Source organism: Bombina bombina, chromosome 3 (genome assembly GCF_027579735.1).
Source record: "Bombina bombina isolate aBomBom1 chromosome 3, aBomBom1.pri, whole genome shotgun sequence".
Classification (NCBI taxonomy): Eukaryota; Metazoa; Chordata; class Amphibia; order Anura; family Bombinatoridae; genus Bombina; species Bombina bombina.
Genome location: NC_069501.1, coordinates 677,124,008 through 677,142,576, shown reverse-complemented (window position 1 = coordinate 677,142,576; position 18,569 = coordinate 677,124,008). Strand labels below are relative to the sequence as shown.

General features: G+C 38.2%; 1 pseudogene; it reads right to left on the bottom strand.

Moving 5' to 3' along the window:
* LOC128652479 (PC-esterase domain-containing protein 1A-like) overlaps window positions 1-12,930 on the bottom strand; it is a 37,908-nt pseudogene extending 24,978 nt beyond the window's left edge.
* Window positions 12,931-18,569: the final 5,639 nt, after the last annotated feature.

Genomic DNA, 18,569 nt, shown 5'->3' with positions numbered 1-18,569 from the left:
ATATGGTTAGCTTAATAAAAATTTGTTCTGCATTGTTTACTGGATAGCTCCACTTCTGTGTAAAGAATATTGAATTAGATTTTTTTCAGATCCTATTCATTAAAAGCATTTACTGATATCAAAGAATGGCCTCCATTATTGAAAAGAATGGGGACTTTTAAAACCCCTATAATAGCCTGGCATAGATTATGCACTTGTCCTTGGCACAGATTTTCACTACTCCAAGTTTCTCCCTATCCAGAATAATCCCATCTTCTCACCAGGTTGTGATTCAGAAATCTTTAAGACATGGAAAGTTAAAAGCTTAGATGTAGGTAGGAATTTTACCCACCCCTTTGTTTATTTTAAGGAGAAATACAATACTAATAATAGGGATATTTTTTGGCTTTTTTCAATTGAGACATTTCCTTAGTCCAATTAATATTGAGCTGTTCTTCAAAAATTGTGAGGGCTTATATTCTGGGATCTTATGCTTCAAAAAGAGGGGGAATCTTATTTGACTGGCTTAGCTGAAAAATAGATATCCCCTTGCTAAACTCTGTACTAATTTGAAAAAGCATTACTAGAGCTTGGTTTGCAACACTTCAGTTATCCTGGCATGAATCACATTTAAAATTACTTAATAGGGTGTATATAATTCCTAAAGACTTAGGGAACTGGAATAAAGCTCAATATTTTGGATGTTCCAGGTGTAATTTTTCCCTGGCCAACTTAATGCACTGTATCTGGGATTCTCCGAAATAAAGAAGCTTCTTGGGTAAAGCGATTTATTGGCTTTCCGAGATCCTTAGGTGGGAAATTAGCCTCCAGGTGGAGTACATCATCTTTCTCAATACATGTCAGAAAATGCTGTTTCCATTAACATTGTATTAATGTGTGCAATAAATATGGCCTTCTCCTCCTGGAAATCTAAGAAGAGCCCCAACTTTTCTGAATTCCTCAATAACATACATGCTAAAATTGTATTAGAATTTCTGAGACGGAGGTTGAAGCCTTCTTTAGAAAATGGTACAGTTTTATCTACTCTTTGCCAAGTAAAACTCAACAATTGTATATTGCCCCATTTCAAAGCACAGAGTGAGTACAGAAGGCGATACTTAGAGGTGATTTTGTGTTAAATGAGATAACCTAAGGGTAAGTGGTACGAGGTAGGAGCAGGGTTCTTTTTTTCTTCTTTTTTTTTCTCTCCCCTCTTTTTTTCTTCTTTTTCCTTTTATTATTATTTAATATATGAAAACATAAAAAAAACCTTACAGATGTTATTTATATGCATTTTTCATGAAGTGTTTGAAGCACACCTAGAGTTGCTATATATAATATTTTTTAGGGCCATGTTTGGTCTAGTTCAATGTTCTCATTTAGGTATCTGTGCATTATGGCTTTAAGTGTACTGGAGTCTATAATAGCAATTAGATAAATTGTACAATACATGTTATAAGGATGGATGTAGGCAGATATGATGTTAAAACTGCTTTATTGTTTCAGTACTATGGCTCATTGCTGTTAAAATGTGCTTGGTATATTCTAATGTATGGTAAAGATGTTAATTGAGGCCCTTCTATTTTTTTGTGCTTGTATATCTTTGATATGATAAAATAAAAAAAAGAAAAAGAAAAACTGAAAAGAGACTATGGGGCCCATTTATCAAGCTTCGTATGAAGCTTGAGGGCCCGTGTTTCTGGTGAGCCTTTAGGCTCGCTAGAAACACCGGTTAAGGAGCAGCGGTCTAAAGAACGCAGCTCCATAACCTGTCCGCCTGTTCTGAGGAGAATACAATTGGGTTTATTAACACCCCCTGCTAGCGGCCAATTGGCCGCAAATCTGCAGGGGCGGCGTTGAACCAGCAGTTCTCAAGAGCTGCTGGTGCAATGCTGAATGCAGAGAGCGTATTGCTCTCCGCATTCAGCGATGTCTGTCGGACATGATCCGCTGATCGGATCATGTCGGACAGGCATTTAATAAATAGGCCCCTAAGTGTAAGGTATGGTTAGTGAAATTGAACCATTATTGTAGCAGGACTCATTAACAGCATACTTTATAAGAAGATATAAAATTTCCTAAAACATGGTTATAGAAATAGGAGGAGAGGCATGAGCGAGGCTTTGAAGAAAAGAAGATGGATGATAGTGTCACTGGCCACAGAGAGATTGGAAACTATTAAAAGGTAAAAATGCATGTGAGCAGAAAATTTGTCACTTTGGAGACTATTATTTCTATTGAGAATTCTAGATGAAAACTAAATTGAATAAGGTCGACAAAGAAAAAGTAACAGGAATTAGAGCATTACGGCAGTTGTTTTAATGGAGACTGTGCAAAGTTTTGTTTTCTTAATGATAGTTATGACTAATAAAGATTTAAAAGAAAATAAATATATGTGTGTGAGGTTAGATGAGTAATTGAAAGAATGGGCAGCAGTAGCAAAGGAATAGTATCAGCCTAAATATAGTAGGATTGGAAAAATGTAAGGGGGTAGAAAACAAGTTCAAAGGAGCAGAGTTTGTTGATGAAGTTGGTCTGATTATCTATGAGTATATAGTGGATATGGTAGGGAGATATTTAATTTCTAATTGGGTGAATGTGTGTCAGCTACATTTGAGGATGTACAAGCAAGGTGTGAGCCATAACAGATAAGAATACTTTTTAAAGATTAGCAATAATTTATAAAGAGATATTTACAGCTCAGGAGAGGGGACATATGAGATGGTTAGAGAGATTGAAAGTATGCATGAATTTATTGATTTTAGGGAATAGGTGGTGGGAGAACAGTAAGTGTAAAAATGCTGCATATTACAAGATGATGACTAGAAAGAGGATATAGGGAGTTAGTAATATGTATGACATAAAAGACCTGACTGAAGATTAAATCAAAACTATTGGAGGCCATCTTGGTGAGTGAGAAAATCAATAGGACACTTCTGGAACAGTTAGGTTGTCAATATCAATATTGACATAACAGAATAGGTGAGGATAAACATGATTATGGGAGACATTGCCTGCATAAAAAATTAGCAAATGAAATGCAAAAAAAGATGGGGTTGGGATTTTAGAAAATAAAAGGAAGAGATTATAAGAAAATTGTGAACGTGTGTAAGGAAAGAATACGGGATGGAATACAAATAGTGCACTAATGACAGAGCAGAACGCTATAAGCAATATCACTGGACAGCTCTAACATTAGTGCGCAACTGGATATTACAAGTCCATAGTAAATCCTATTTACCAGAAAAGGTTTAGCACAGCCAACATTGCTGTAGAGCAACCTATACTTTCAATGGATATCAAGACCACTCTAAATATAGCATTAATTTTACAAGCTGAAGGTTATAGGTTGCACTCGAGCGAAAGCCAAAACTGTGCTATAAAATTTAGCGCATTTTGAGACCTGAAATAAAGTGTAAGGGTTAAAAACACATTTTTCGCAAAACACATCCAAATCATATTAAAATAAACTATTACACACATATATACACTTTCAAATAAATATTTAATTTTAATCACTTCACTACCGAGACTTTTAGAGAAGAACTTGCCCAAAATACAGAAGAATGTTTAGCATTTTTGCTATCACTCCATTTAAACAGAAATAGATCCTTGGAGTTATATAAATAATTTCCTGCCAAAACTATATATTTGTTTTAAGCAGACAACTCAAGGTATTCATCTATGCTCATTTTGGCATATTCCATGCCACAATTTTAATGCCAAATGCGATCATATAAAAAACTTTTTCATATTTTACATACCGCTTGAGCAATCATGACACAAATAGTTGTAAAACTTCTCTGGGATCCCTTTTGTTCAGAAATAGCAGATATGCATGGCTTTGCCAGGGGCGGACTGACAAGTTGGGCAATTCGGCCCTTGCCCGAGGGCCCCGTATCTTAGAGGGGCCCCCCGCCGCCACTGCAGACAAATGCAGGCAGCACTAATTAAGGAAACTTTTTTTATTATTTTATATATTAAAATCTATTTTTATTAACTAGCTCTGGCTGCAACTTTCTGGGTTAGAGAGGGGCGCTAAAGTTTGTGCGGTGGAGGGTGTGAGCGGTGTGCTGTTTTGGATCAGCCATATGCAGAGTAGTGACTGTGGAAGCAGGAGGTAAGTCCTGGTCTGGCTGGAATAGATAGCTGTTACAGGCAGCGCAGCTTCTGCAAAATGTGGAATAATATGGCATATTCCAAAATAATCGCATTGTGTATATATATTACTATCTGCAAATTTGAGCAAACTACTATTTGCAAATTTGCAGATAGAAATATACACAATGCGATAGTTATACTTTTGGAATACAATTAGCCTGGCACATGTGTTTTGTTTCTACATAAGCAGCCAGTTCGTTCCTCCCCTTGTGTCTGACATGACCCCATTGGATGTAGCACAGACTGAGCTTAGTTTCTACATTTTGTGTAAGTGAGAAGATCCCCACAAGTGGTTTCTGACCTGGTGTGTATATAAGCTTGCACGTGTACTACATAATGTCTGTGCCTGGGTAAAGGAATCTTATGCGAGTTGTGTGTATACTTTTGTGTCTCCAGGGCAGGGTTAATTAGTTGGTTTGGCTTGGTGTCGCTGTCACACAGATGTTATTTTTTACAATGCAAACCAACATGGTGACGGTGTCTTAAATTAAGTTGTCTACCATAGGAATGTGACTACCTTGTCACTTCCGGTGATGTGTAAACAGCTGCTGGAGGTTTATGGTGCTCACTGCGCATGTGCTAGAGGCCCAGCCTCTAACAAACAGCTGTTTAAGGCAGAATAGGTGACAACCTATTTTAGAACACCGGTGGCGGCTGAGGGAGTTGTGGAGTTGGAGCTTGCAACTGAGGAAAATTGCAGCGACCTGCAGACAAACCACCTAACCATGACAACTTTACCTGCAAAACAATAAATTATTGGCAGTGAGCGACCTGCAGACAAACCACCTAACCATGACAACTTTACCTGCAAAACAATAAATTATTGGCAGTGAGCGACCTGCAGACAAACCACCTAACCATGACAACTTTACCTGCAAAACAATAAATTATTGTCTCTAGGAATTATATAATAAATACTAATAAACTCAATCCCCCATAGAATAAAATAGAGTGTCACATTTTGTCTAGTATTTAATGCTTGTTATTTAGTGTCAAGCTAATTAAAGAAAATGCAACGTATTGATAAACGTGTTCTATAATTCATGAGAATGAGCATAATGTGGTTTATAGGTTTATTAATAACTTGTGTGTACATCATTTAAACCTGAACAGTTTTACAGCAATAATAACACAGCACTCTACCAGATTATCAGCATTAGTAAACAGAAAAAGCCCCCAACATCCACATAGCCTGCAGTGTATTAAAGAGATGCGAGGAAAGCTATAAGGATAACACCAGAGCTTATAGGGAACTGCACCTTGTACTGTGACTTCTGCCACTGACGTTGTACTGCCACATTTACATATGCCCATTATTTATAAGTAGTCCATACTGACATCATCACACTTACTAATGATGACAGTGACATGACACCAGAGCCTATAGGGAACTGGCCTGTCAGACATGCAGCTTGTACTGTGACTTCTGCCACTGACGTTGTACTGCCATATTTACATATGCCCATTATTTATAAGTAGTCTATACTGACATCATCACACTTACTAATGATGGCAGTGACATGACACCAGAACCTATAGGGAACTGGCCTGTCAGACATTCAGTTTGTACTGTGACTTCTGCCACTAATGTTGTACTGCCATATTTACATATGTCCTTTGTTTATAAGTAGACCATACTGACATCATCACACTAACTAATGAAGACAGTGACATGACACCAGAGCCTATAGGGAACTGACCTGTCAGACATGCAGCTTGTACTGTGACTTCTGCCACTGACGTTGTACTGCCATATTTACATATGCCCATTATTTATAAGTAGTCTATACTGACATCATCACACTTATTAATGATGGCAGTGACATGACACCAGAACCTATAGAGAACTGGCCTGTCAGACATGCAGTTTGTACTGTGACTTCTGCCACTAACGTTATACTGCCATATTTACATATGCCCATTATTTATAAGTAGTCCATACTGACATCATCACACTTACTAATGATGATAGTGACATGACACCAGAGCCTGTAGGGAACCGGCCTGTCAGACATGCAGCTTGTACTGTGACTTCTGCCACTGAAGTTGTACTGCTATATTTACATATGCCCATTATTTATAAGTAGTCCATACTGACATCATCACACTTACTAATGATGACAGTGACATGACACCAGAGCTTATAGGGAACTGGCCTGTCAGACATGCAGCTTGTACTGTGACTTCTGCCACTGACGTTGTACTGCCATATTTACATATGCCCATTATTTATAAGTAGTCCATACTGACATCATCACACTTACTAATTATGACAGTGACATGACAGTGGATCAGCTGACTTGGAAAGGGTCACTGATTATGCCGAAGAAAAAGAGATTCATAGCTAACCTGGACAGGGTGAGAGTAGTGTGGAGCTTGAATGATGGAGGTGGCTGTATTGTGTAGATATCCGGGGAGCTCGTTTTTCTGTGGAGATGATATCACTACAGTGCCGCTGTAGTTAGACTGAAGTTATCAACAGGTTGCACTTTTAATACCTCTGTTGTTACACTGAAGTTATCAATAGGTTGCCCTGTTAAAGGGACATTAAACACTTTGAGACGGTAATATAAAATGATAAATTGTATAAAATAAAACAACTCTGCAATATACTTTCATTATTTATTTTGTCCTCTTTGCCTGCAATTCCATTCTGAAATTGTGAGCTTTTCAGTTCCTGTTAGAAATGGAAGTACAGAACACTGTTAAATCCAGCACAACCATTGGCTGCAAACTCTAGTGACCTATTTATAACTGACCCTAATTGGCCACAGCAGAGAAGGTAACACAAGTTACAACATGGCAGCTCCCAGTGTTTTATAGACACTAAAACTTTACACTTATTTTGTCACTTTTTAAACAACTAATGAAACTTTAAAAAATGCATCTACATGTTACTCAAGGACTAATCTTTTCTTTGAATGCATCATTCTATCTAGCATTTATTTAGTGTTTAATGTCCCTTTAATCCCTCTGTAGTTACACAGAAGTTATCAGTAGGTTGCCCTGTTAATACCTCTGTAGTTAGACTGAAGTTATCAATAGGTTGTCCTGTTAATACCTCTGTAGTGACGTAGGTCGCACATTCCTATGGTAGACAACTTAATTTAGAACATCGGTGTTCTAAAGAAAATGGTGTACCGCATAGAAATGTGTATACCACGTCACTCACGTAAATCATCTGCTGGAAGTTTGTGGCGCTCACTGCGCATACGCTAGAGGCCCAACCTCCTTAAAACAGCTGATGATAGACAGATGTCATCGGGTTTTAGCTATGAAGTGTCACTATGAGATGCAATGTTTGCAGGGAATGCACTGATGATAATCTCGAGAAGGCAGCTGGGTAGACACTATTATCGCCTTAACCCCTTGGCTGTCCGCTCACCCGGAATTAAGTAACAATAAATTAACACACCAGGGGGTCGATCCGATATAAAGCGTCGCCCGCAAAAGCCGGCGACGCCAATATTTACGCTGATTTGGTATCCTATATACGGCGTAACCTAGAAGTTACGCGCGTATATTTCTGCCGTCGCCCGTAGTTTTCTGGGCCATAGGCAGGTATACCAAACCAGCGCAGTTTGGTATCCAATATGCAGCGTAAGAACTTACGTGGCGAAAATGGAGAAAACTTACTCCATTTTCACCTCGCCACAAAAGCAGCCGTAAGAAGCCTTACGCTGACTATTGGAGCCCCGTAACTCCCTAAACTAACTAGAAAATAAACCTAACACCTAACGCATGCGCAATGTCTATCTCCCTGTCAACTGCAATCTTCTAAAATAAACCTAACACCTAACGCATGCGCAATGTCTATCTACCTGTCAACCGCGATCCCCCCCCCCGAAATCCCTAATAAAGTTATTAACCCCTAAACCGCCGCTCCCGGACCCCGCCGCCATCTACATAAACTAACCCCCTACTGTGAGCCCCTAAAACCGCCGCCATCTACCTTATCTATCCCCTAATCTGACCCCTTACACCGCCGCCACCTATATAAAAATTATTAACCCCTAATCTAATCCCCCTATACCGCCGCCAGCTATATTAATATTATTAACCCCTAATGTAAGCCCCTTACACCGCCGCCATCTCTATTAAAATGATTAACCCCTAATTTAATCTACCTACCCCGCCGCCAGCTATATTATCTATATTAACCCTAAGTATATTATAGTTAATATAGGTATTACATTATATATATTAACTATATTAACCCTAATTATATTAGGGTTAATATAGTTAATATAGTTACTATAGTATTTATATTAACTATATTAACTCTATCTAACCCTAACTAAATTTATATTAAATTAATCTAATTCATTTATAAACTAAAATATTCCTATTTAAATCTAATTACTTACCAATAAAACAAACCCTAAGATAGCTACAATATAATTAATAATTACATTGTAGCTATGTTAGGGTTAATATTTATTTTACAGGTAAATTGTTAATTATTTTAACTAGGTATAATAGATATTAAATAGTTATTAACTATTTAATATCTACCTAGTTAAAATAATTACCCAATTACCTGTAAAATAAATCCTAACCTAAGTTACAAATACACCTACACTATCAATAAATTTAATAAACTACAAACATCTATCTAAAAATACAATTAAATTAACTAAACTAAATTACAAAAAAAAACAAGCACTAAATTACAAAAAAATAAAAAAAAGATTACAAGATATTTAAGCTAATTACACCTATTCTAAGCCCCCTAATAAAATAATAAACCCCCAAAATAAAAAAAATTCCCTGCCCTATTCTAAATTAAACAAATTTCAAAGCTCTTTACCTTACCAGCCCTTAAAAGGGCCTTTTGTGGGGCATGCCCCAAAGAATTCAGCTCTTTTGCATACAACAAATACAATCCCCCCCCCATTACAACCCACCACCCACATACCCCTATTCTAAAACCACCCAAACCCCCCTTAAAAAAGCCTAACACTACCCCCCTGAAGATCTCCCTACCTTGTCTTCACCACACCGGGCCGAACTCCTGATCCGATCCGGGCGATGTCTTCCTCCAAGCGGCAAAGAAGAATTCTTCCTCCGGCGATGTCTTCCTCCAAGCGGCAAAGAAGAATTCTTCCTCCGGCGACGTCTTCCTCCAAGTGGCAGCAAAGTCTTCATTCTTCCGGCGGCATCTTCAATCTTCTTTCTTCGCTCCGCCGCCGCGGAGCATCCATCCTGGCCGACTGCTGTACTTGGAATGAGGTACCTTTAAATGACGTCATCCAAGATGGCGTCCGCCGAATTCCGATTGGCTGATAGGATTCTATCAGCCAATCGGAATTAAGTTAGAAAAATCTGATTGGCTGATTGAATCAGCCAATCAGATTCAAGTTCAATCCGATTGGCTGATCCGAACAGCCAATCAGATTGAGCTCGCATTCTATTGGCTGATCGGAACAGCCAATAGAATGCGAACTCAATCTGATTGGCTGATTGGATCAGCCAATCGGATTGAGCTTGAATCTGATTGGCTGATTCAATCGGATCGCGCCCCTGAACCTCACAACTATCATTTACGTGGAGGCAATAAACAACAGCCTCATGTTTACCCAAGCCTTACATCTACCTTGGTCATAAGAACAGAATAGATTGCAACCTCACATCTTGTCCACTTTTAGAGAGGCAGTAGACTACAGATTTACATGTTCCTTCAGTGGTAATAAGTCAGTATACAACAGCCCAACATCTATACCTATAGTGAGATTATAATCAGCATTCTGACATCTACTCTGGTTATAGAATGGCAGTAGATTGTTCCTTCAATCTTATTTAGTCAAAACACAACAACCCCACATCTATCCCAGTTATTGGGTAGTAATAGACAACAGTCCCACATCTACCCTAGGCAAGGGGAGACAATAGTACACATCTCTACATCTACCCAGGGATACTAAGGCAACAGACAGCAGCCCCACATCTCTACCCCTAGTCATTGAGAAGTGTTGGACAGCAACCTGACATCTGTCCCAGTCATAGGAAGACAATAACCTCACATCTACTCATATCTATAGGGAGGAAATAGACCATAGCCTCACACTTATACCAATCATAGGGACTCAATAAAATAAAGCCTTTTATTTCCTTCTGTCACAATAAAGCAATAGACAGCAGCTTCACTCATTGGAAGGTGGTAGACAGCTTCACATTTACCCAATTAGAAGAAGGCAATCCACTGCAACATCATATTGCAATCGCAGTAATGCAATAGCAATCTCATATCTACTCCAAAAGTAGCTTTATTGCACAACCACATACAATATACCTATTTTCCAGTGATGCTTGTTGAATGCTTAAATATTTTAGAATAAGTTTAATTACGTGCAGTAAATAAGATAGTATTTGTGTTTTATTTTGTTAAAATCAGTGAGGGCTTTTTGGTTACTGATGCATGCTTTGAGGTTTCTATAACGTCCCAGCAAGTAAAGGCATTCCTTAAAGAAACACTTTTCCAGATTTGGTCCACATTGGATCATGGTGCTTTGAGTTTCAGGGAGATTGCATTCCATTTGCTGGCATCAGGGAGCCGCTATTACAATCAAGGAGACTCCCTGATCTTCAGGGAGAGTTGGGATGTCTGTAAAGGGTTAATATTTCTGACTGTTTTAATAAGAAAAGATGATTGACAGAGGGTGACTCAGTATGTCTCATAACAATACATATTAAGTAGTAGTGTCTGTAGTGTAGCTGCCCCCCTCGTTACCCTACCCCCCTCCCAGATCCCTTTCCCACAATGGATCCAACATAGGATCCCCATCATCTCCCTTCCTTCCCTCTAACCTCCTTTTTTTTTTTTCTTCTGTGTTGCGTGGCATATCGGTTCTGACCTCCTCCCCCCCCTCCAGAGATGGCCCACCCACCTGCCTCCTTTCTTTCAATCCCACCAACGATCTGCACCACCGCTCTCTGATTCAAATCTCGCAAGCTCTCTATTTTGAGCAAGATCATGGCAGAGAGAAGCCCAGGACTGCAGTGACGTACAGGGTACGTCGCTGGCCCTTAAGGGCATAACGACCAGTGTTAAAAGATGTTCATTTTTCATAACCCACAGCCCAGCTGGTCTTCCTCACTTCTGCTGCCATTTAGCAGGTGTTCCGTCATATTCTGCAACCCACAGGCTTATTTTTTTCAAAAAATGTTATTCCACACCTTGCATTTGCATTGCTAGGAAGCATTGCGCTGGCGATGGCGTGCTTCCTCAATGACAGAGGCATTAACAGGGCAACCTATTGATAACTTCAGTATAGGTATCAACACTTCCCCCTAGTTCCCTCTCATCTCCATGCTGAATGTCTTCTGGGGTACTGCTACAGTGCCAAATATATCAGTCTAATATAAAGTGTTTCATTTGTTACACAGATTCCTTATGGGCAAATGGATAAAGGTATAGAAAATGCAAAATCATTTATTTCTTGTTTATCCCTCAAGGACCAGCATGCTTGCAGACTGGCTGAGTATTTTAGAGATATTTGCTTCTGCACAATATCAGTCTTTTTGATGGGCAGGTATTAAAAAATTAAACTTTAAAAGCATTTTAAACAGCTAGTGCATAAAAAGTGTTATTACGGATTCTCATGAAAGTTGATATGATTTAGTTTCTCTAAAGGGAAACACATTCAGACCCCAAGCAACTTCTAGGCTCTGTCAGTATTAACAGGGCAACCTATTGATAACTTCAGTCTAACTACAGAGGTATTAACAGAGCAACCTATTGATAACTTTAGTGTAACTACAGAAGTATTAACAGGGCAACCTATTGATAACTTCAGTGTAGCTACAGAAGTATTAACAGGGCAACCTATTGATAACTTCAGTGTAACTACAGAGGTATTAACAGGGCAACCTATTGATAACTTCAGTATAACTACACAGGTTTTAACAGGGCAACCTAATGATAACTTCAGTGTAACTACAGAGGTTTTAACAGGGCAACCTAATGATAACTTCAGTGTAACTACAGAGGTATTAACAGGGCAACCTATTGATAACTTCAGTCTAACTACAGAGGTATTAACAGGGCAACCTATTGATAACTTCAGTCTAACTACAGAGGTATTAACAGGGCAACCTATTGATAAATTTAGTGTAAATACAGAGGTATTAACAGGGCAACCTATTGATAACTTCAGTGTAACTACAGAGGTATTAACAGGGCAACCTATTGATAACTTCAATCTAACTACAGAGGCATTAACAGGGCAACCTATTTATAACTTCAGTCTAACTACAGAAGTATTAACAGGGCAAACTACTGATAACTTCAGTCTAACTACAGAGGTATTAACAGGGTAACCTATTGATAACTTCAGTCTAACTACAGAAGTATTAACAGGGCAACTTACTGATAACTTGTGTAACTACAGAGGTATTAACAGGGCAACCTACTGATAACTTCAGTGTAACTACAGAGGTTTTAACAGGGCAACCTAATGATAACTTCAGTGTAACTACAGAGGTATTAACAGGGCAACCTATTGATACCTTCAGTGTAGCTACAGAGGTATTAACAGGGCAACCTATTGATACCTTCAGTGTAACTACAGAGGTATTAACAGGGCAACCTATTGATAACTTCAGTCTAACTACAACGGCTCTGTAGTGAAAGCATCTCCACAGAAACACGAGCTCCCCAGATATCTACACTATACAGCCACCTCCATCATTCAAGCTCCACACTACTCTCACCGTGTCCAGGTTAGTTCTGAATCTCTTTTTCTTCGGCATAATCAGTGACCCTTTCCAAGTCAGCTGATCCACTGTCATGTCACTGTCATCATTAGTAAGTGTGATGATGTCAGTATGGACTACTTATAAATAATGGGCATATGTAAATATGGCAGTACAACGTCAGTGGCAGAAGTCACAGTACAAGCTGCATGTCTGACAGGCCAGTTCCCTATAAGCTCTGGTGTCATGTCACTGTCATCATTAGTAAGTGTGATGATGTCAGTATGGACTACTTATAAATAATGGGCATATGTAAATATAGCAGTACAACTTCAGTGGCAGAAGTCACAGTACAAGCTGCATGTCTGACAGGCCGGTTCCCTACAGGCTCTGGTGTCATGTCACTATCATCATTAGTAAGTGTGATGATGTCAGTATGGACTACTTATAAATAATGGGCATATGTAAATATGGCAGTATAACGTTAGTGACAGAAGTCACAGTACAAACTGCATGTCTGACAGGCCAGTTCTCTATAGGTTCTGGTGTCATGTCACTGCCATCATTAGTAAGTGTGATGATGTCAGTATAGACTACTTTTAAATAATGGGCATATGTAAATATGGCAGTACAACGTCAGTGGCAGAAGTCACAGTACAAGCTGCATGTCTGACAGGTCAGTTCCCTATAGGCTCTGGTGTCATGTCACTGTCTTCATTAGTTAGTGTGATGATGTCAGTATGGTCTACTTATAAACAAAGGACATATGTAAATATGGCAGTACAACATTAGTGGCAGAAGTCACAGTACAAACTGAATGTCTGACAGGCCAGTTCCCTATAGGTTCTGGTGTCATGTCACTGCCATCATTAGTAAGTGTGATGATGTCAGTATGGACTACTTATAAATAATGGGCATATGTAAATATGGCAGTACAACGTCAGTGGCAGAAGTCACAGTACAAGCTGCATGTCTGACAGGCCAGTTCCCTATAGGCTCTGGTGTCATGTCACTGTCATCATTAGTAAGTGTGATGATGTCAGTATGGACTACTTATAAATAATGGGCATATGTAAATGTGGCAGTACAACGTCAGTGGCAGAAGTCACAGTACAAGGTGCAGTTCCCTATAAGCTCTGGTGTTATCCTTATAGCTTTCCTCGCATCTCTTTAATACACTGCAGGCTATGTGGATGTTGGGGGCTTTTTCTGTTTACTAATGCTGATAATCTGGTAGAGTGCTGTGTTATTATTGCTGTAAAACTGTTCAGGTGTAAATGATGTACACACAAGTTATTAATAAACCTATAAACCACATTATGTTCATTCTCATGAATTATAGAACACGTTTATCAATACGTTGAATTTTCTTTAATTAGCTTGACACTAAATAACAAGCATTAAATACTAGACAAAATGTGACACTCTATTTTATTCTATGAAAGATTAGTTCATTAGTATCTATTATATAATCCCTAAAGCCAATCATTTATTGTTTTGCAGGTAAAGTTGTCATGGTTAGGTGGTTTGTCTGCAGGTAGATTACTGCCAATAATTTATTGTTTTGCAGGTAAAGTTGTCATGGTTAGGTGGTTTGTCTGCAGGTCGCTCACTGCAATTTTCCTCAGTTGTGAGCTCCAACTCCACAACTCCCTCAGCCGCCACCGGTGTTCTAAAATAGGTTGTAACCTTTTCTGCCTTAAACAGCTGTTTGTAGGAGCTCACATTCTATTGGCTGATTGGAACAGCCAATAGAATGCGAGCTCAATCCTATTGGCTGATTGGATCAGCCAATAGGATTGAACTTCAATATTATTGGCTGATTGCATCAGCCAATAGGATTTTTTCTACCTTAATTCCGATTGGCTGATAGAATTCTATCAGCCAATCAAAATCTAAGGGATGCCATCTTGGATGACGTCACTTAAAGGTACCTTCGTTCAGCTTTAGTCGTCGGATGAAGAGGGTGCTCTGCGTCGGATGTCTTGAAGATGGATCCGCTCCGCGCCAGATGGATAAAGATAGAAGATGCCGTCTGGATGAAGACTTCTGCCCGTCTGGAGGACCACTTCACCCGGCTTGGATGAAGACTTCTTCCGGCTTCGTTGAGGACTCCGGCCCGGCTTGGATGAAGACGTCTCCTGGTAAGTCGATCTTCAGGGGATTAGTGTTAGGTTTTTTTAAGGGTGTATTGGATGGGTTTTATTTTTAGGTTAGGGACTTTGGGCTGCAATAGAGCTAACTGCCCATTTAAGGGCAATGCCCATCCAAATGCCCTTTTCAGGGCAATGGGGAGCTTAGGTTTTTTTAGATAGTATTTTATTTGGGGGTTGGTTGTGTGGGTGGTGGATTTTACTGTTGGGGGGGTTGTTTGTATTTTTTTTACAGGTAAAAGAGATGATTACTTTGGGGCAATGCCCAGCAAAAGGCCCTTTTAAGGGCTATTGATAGTTTAGTTTAGTTTAGGCTAGGGTTTTTTTTTTTTTTGAGTGGGCTTTTTTTATTTTAATAGGGCTATTAGATTGGCTGTAATTAGTTTAAATATCTGTAATTTGTTTATTATTTTCTGTAATTTAGTGTTTCATTTTTTTTTTGTACTTTAGCTAATTTAATTTAGGTAATTGTATTTAATTTAGTTAATTTATTTAATTATAGTGTAGAGTTAGGTGTTCGTGTAACTTAGGTTAGGTTTTATTTTACAGGTACTTTTGTATTTATTTTAGCTAGATAGTTATTAAATAGTTAATAACTATTTAATAACTATTCTACCTAGTTAAAATAAATACAAACTTGCCTGTAAAATAAAAATAATCCATAAGATAGCTACAATGTAACTATTAGTTATATTGTAGCTATCTTAGGGTTTATTTTATAGGTAAGTATTTAGTTTTAAATAGGAATAATTTAGTTAATGATGGTAATATTTATTTAGATTTATTTAAATAATATTTAAGTTAGTGGGGGTTAGGGTTAGACTTAGGTTTAGGGGTTAATAACTTTAATATAGTGGCAGCAACATTGGGGGCGGCAGATTAGGGTTTAATAATTAGTATGTAGGTGTCGGCGATGTTGGAGGCAGCAGATTAGGGGTTAATACATATAATGTAGGTGGCGGCGGTGTCCGGAGCGGCAGATTAGGGTTTACAAATTTTATTATAGTGTTTGCGATGTGGGAGGGCCTCGGTTTAGGGGTTAATAGGTAGTTTATGGGTGTTAGTGTACTTTTTAGCACTTTAGTTATGAGTTTTATGTTACAGCGTTGTATCATAAAACTCATAACTACTGACTTTAGAATGCGTTACAGATCTTGACGGTGTAGGGTGTACCGCTCACTTTTTGGCCTCCCAGGACAGACTCATAATACTGGCGCTATGGAAGTCCCATAGAAAAAAAGACTTTACAAAGTTTACGTAAGTAGTTTTGCGGTAAGGCCAAAGAAGTGTGCGGTGACCCTAAACCTTCAAGACTCGTAATACCAGCGGGCGTAAAAAAGCAGCGTTAGGACATCTTAACGCTGCTTTTTTTACCCTAACGCACAACTCGTAATCTAGCCAAAAGGTTTTTTTTTTAGTGCATCCAATAGATGTTTATGGGGAGAAGGAGTAAACACACAGGCAATATCCAAAGTCTTAAAGTTAGCGTGCCTGAGTCTTTCGCTTGAGCAATAATATTTTCCTTTCAACCTTAAATAAAAGAGCTAATCCGACCACGCTAATTTTTGTACTTTCAGCGCAGTTAAAACTTGAGCAAAATAAGCACGCCACTTGTAATCTGGCCCTACATAAGCTACATAAGAATGCTTGAAAAAGTAAACATTTTAAAGCGCATGTAACAAGACAAATCTTAAAGGCAATAAGACGACAGAGGATATAAATGCGCTTGTTTCAGTGCTTGTTGGCTAAGTCTTGTTTAATTATTACTGCTATCACTTAAAAGATGGTTAATTAGAGGGATGGGAATATTTGCCCTTGCAATGTTTAACCTCTGCAGTGTTTTCCGTAGTTAGTCTTAAATTTATAGGATTGCAACAACAACATAATTAGTTAAACGCAGAATAGCAGATAAGCAAAACACAGCTGTCGATGGTAAAATCCAGGCCCTAATCAGAGTAATGGAAATTGAAACAAACAGAAGCAAGGGAGAGGTGGGAGTCAATCAAATTAATATAGGAAGCAAATTAAAGAGTGTAACTATGATTAACAAAACTTATATACCACAACAATTATATAGAAAAAAGTGTAAGGCTATGCAGGACTACTGCATAAGGAGATTCACATCTAACAGCATATTGAAAAAAAACAAAAAAACAACAACATATAAAGCAGTGTAAGTCTATGAGGTTTATATACATATTTTTTTATTTGGTTAGTTGCTATTCATATAAATACATGTACATAGAAACAGGCTAATTATATATGACTCCTTGAATCTGGTTTCCTCCAACTGTGTGCCCCCTTTGGCGTCCAACTCGTGGGGCAACGCTATGATTGGAGGAAGCCGGTAACATCATTGATATGCTAATAAAGCAGCAGATGCAGGCAGAGGATCAGCGTTATGTTTAACGCAAAGGTAAATATTTTAAAAATAAGCATCATTGTAAACTTTAATGAATTCAATTGCCCCTGTTTTTAAGCGCATTATTCAATACTGGCCTTTAATTCAGTAAAGTTTACAATCACTTTAAGGATAGAGGATTTTCCCAGTTTCCTTTCATAAGAGACATAGGCAATTTTGGTAATTTTAGGCAAGTTTGGCATTTTTGCTCAGAATTGTTGTTAAGTTCACCTATACATATTATACCATATAAACAGGGCTTTCTTGTGATACATAGTAATTTTTAATACTGAAATTAAGGAAAAAAATAATAAAATGTTTTTGCAGTTTTCTTTATAACCATTTCTACAACAGTTAAACAGTAGAAGAATTTTGACATTTTAGGCTAAATTACAAGTGGAACACTATTTAGCTATTCCGCTCGAGTGTAAACACAGCTAGAAGTAAACATTTTGTGAGCAAGGGCTAGCACGTGTATTACAAGTTGAAAGTAAAACTTTTGTGAGCAAGCAAAATGGCGCACCTTAATTATAGGACTTTGGCTATTGCGGCTGCATAAACTTTTTCCCCTCATAGGCCCGGATTACAAGTTGTGCGGTATAGCTTTACCATGCACAAAATAGCCTTTGTTTGCGGAATGGTCACCTACTTGATATTACAAGTCATGCAGTATGGCTTTCCTGTAAAAGATATGGCCTATACCGCAAAGATCCATTCTGCATTCAAAGACATATAGTTATGTTTTTTGCTAAAAAAAAAATAAGTTTCACAAAACACATAAAAAGACAAAAGAAATTATCCAAAATAAAAAAGTATTCCAATTCTAATACCCCCGTTAAAAAAAACCCACCCCAAAATAAAAAAACCTAATCTAGAAATAAATTACCAATAGTCGATTAAAATTGCATGCGCTACCTGAATCATGAATGTTTAATTTTGACTAGACTATTCCTTTAACAAACAATGGCTTGTCATTTTCGACATGTTATCATCACATGTCCACTTTTTTGAGCATCATTGGACTGCCTCACTACTGATCTATCCAGTATTTGCCAAGTGTGCCTGATATCATTATGTACTGCAGGATGCCTTATCTAGGTTCCATTTTAAGTATACTATCACAGTGACTTGCTGTACTGTTGCTGAATAGCCTCACATAAAGGCATCTAGCAACAGCAATC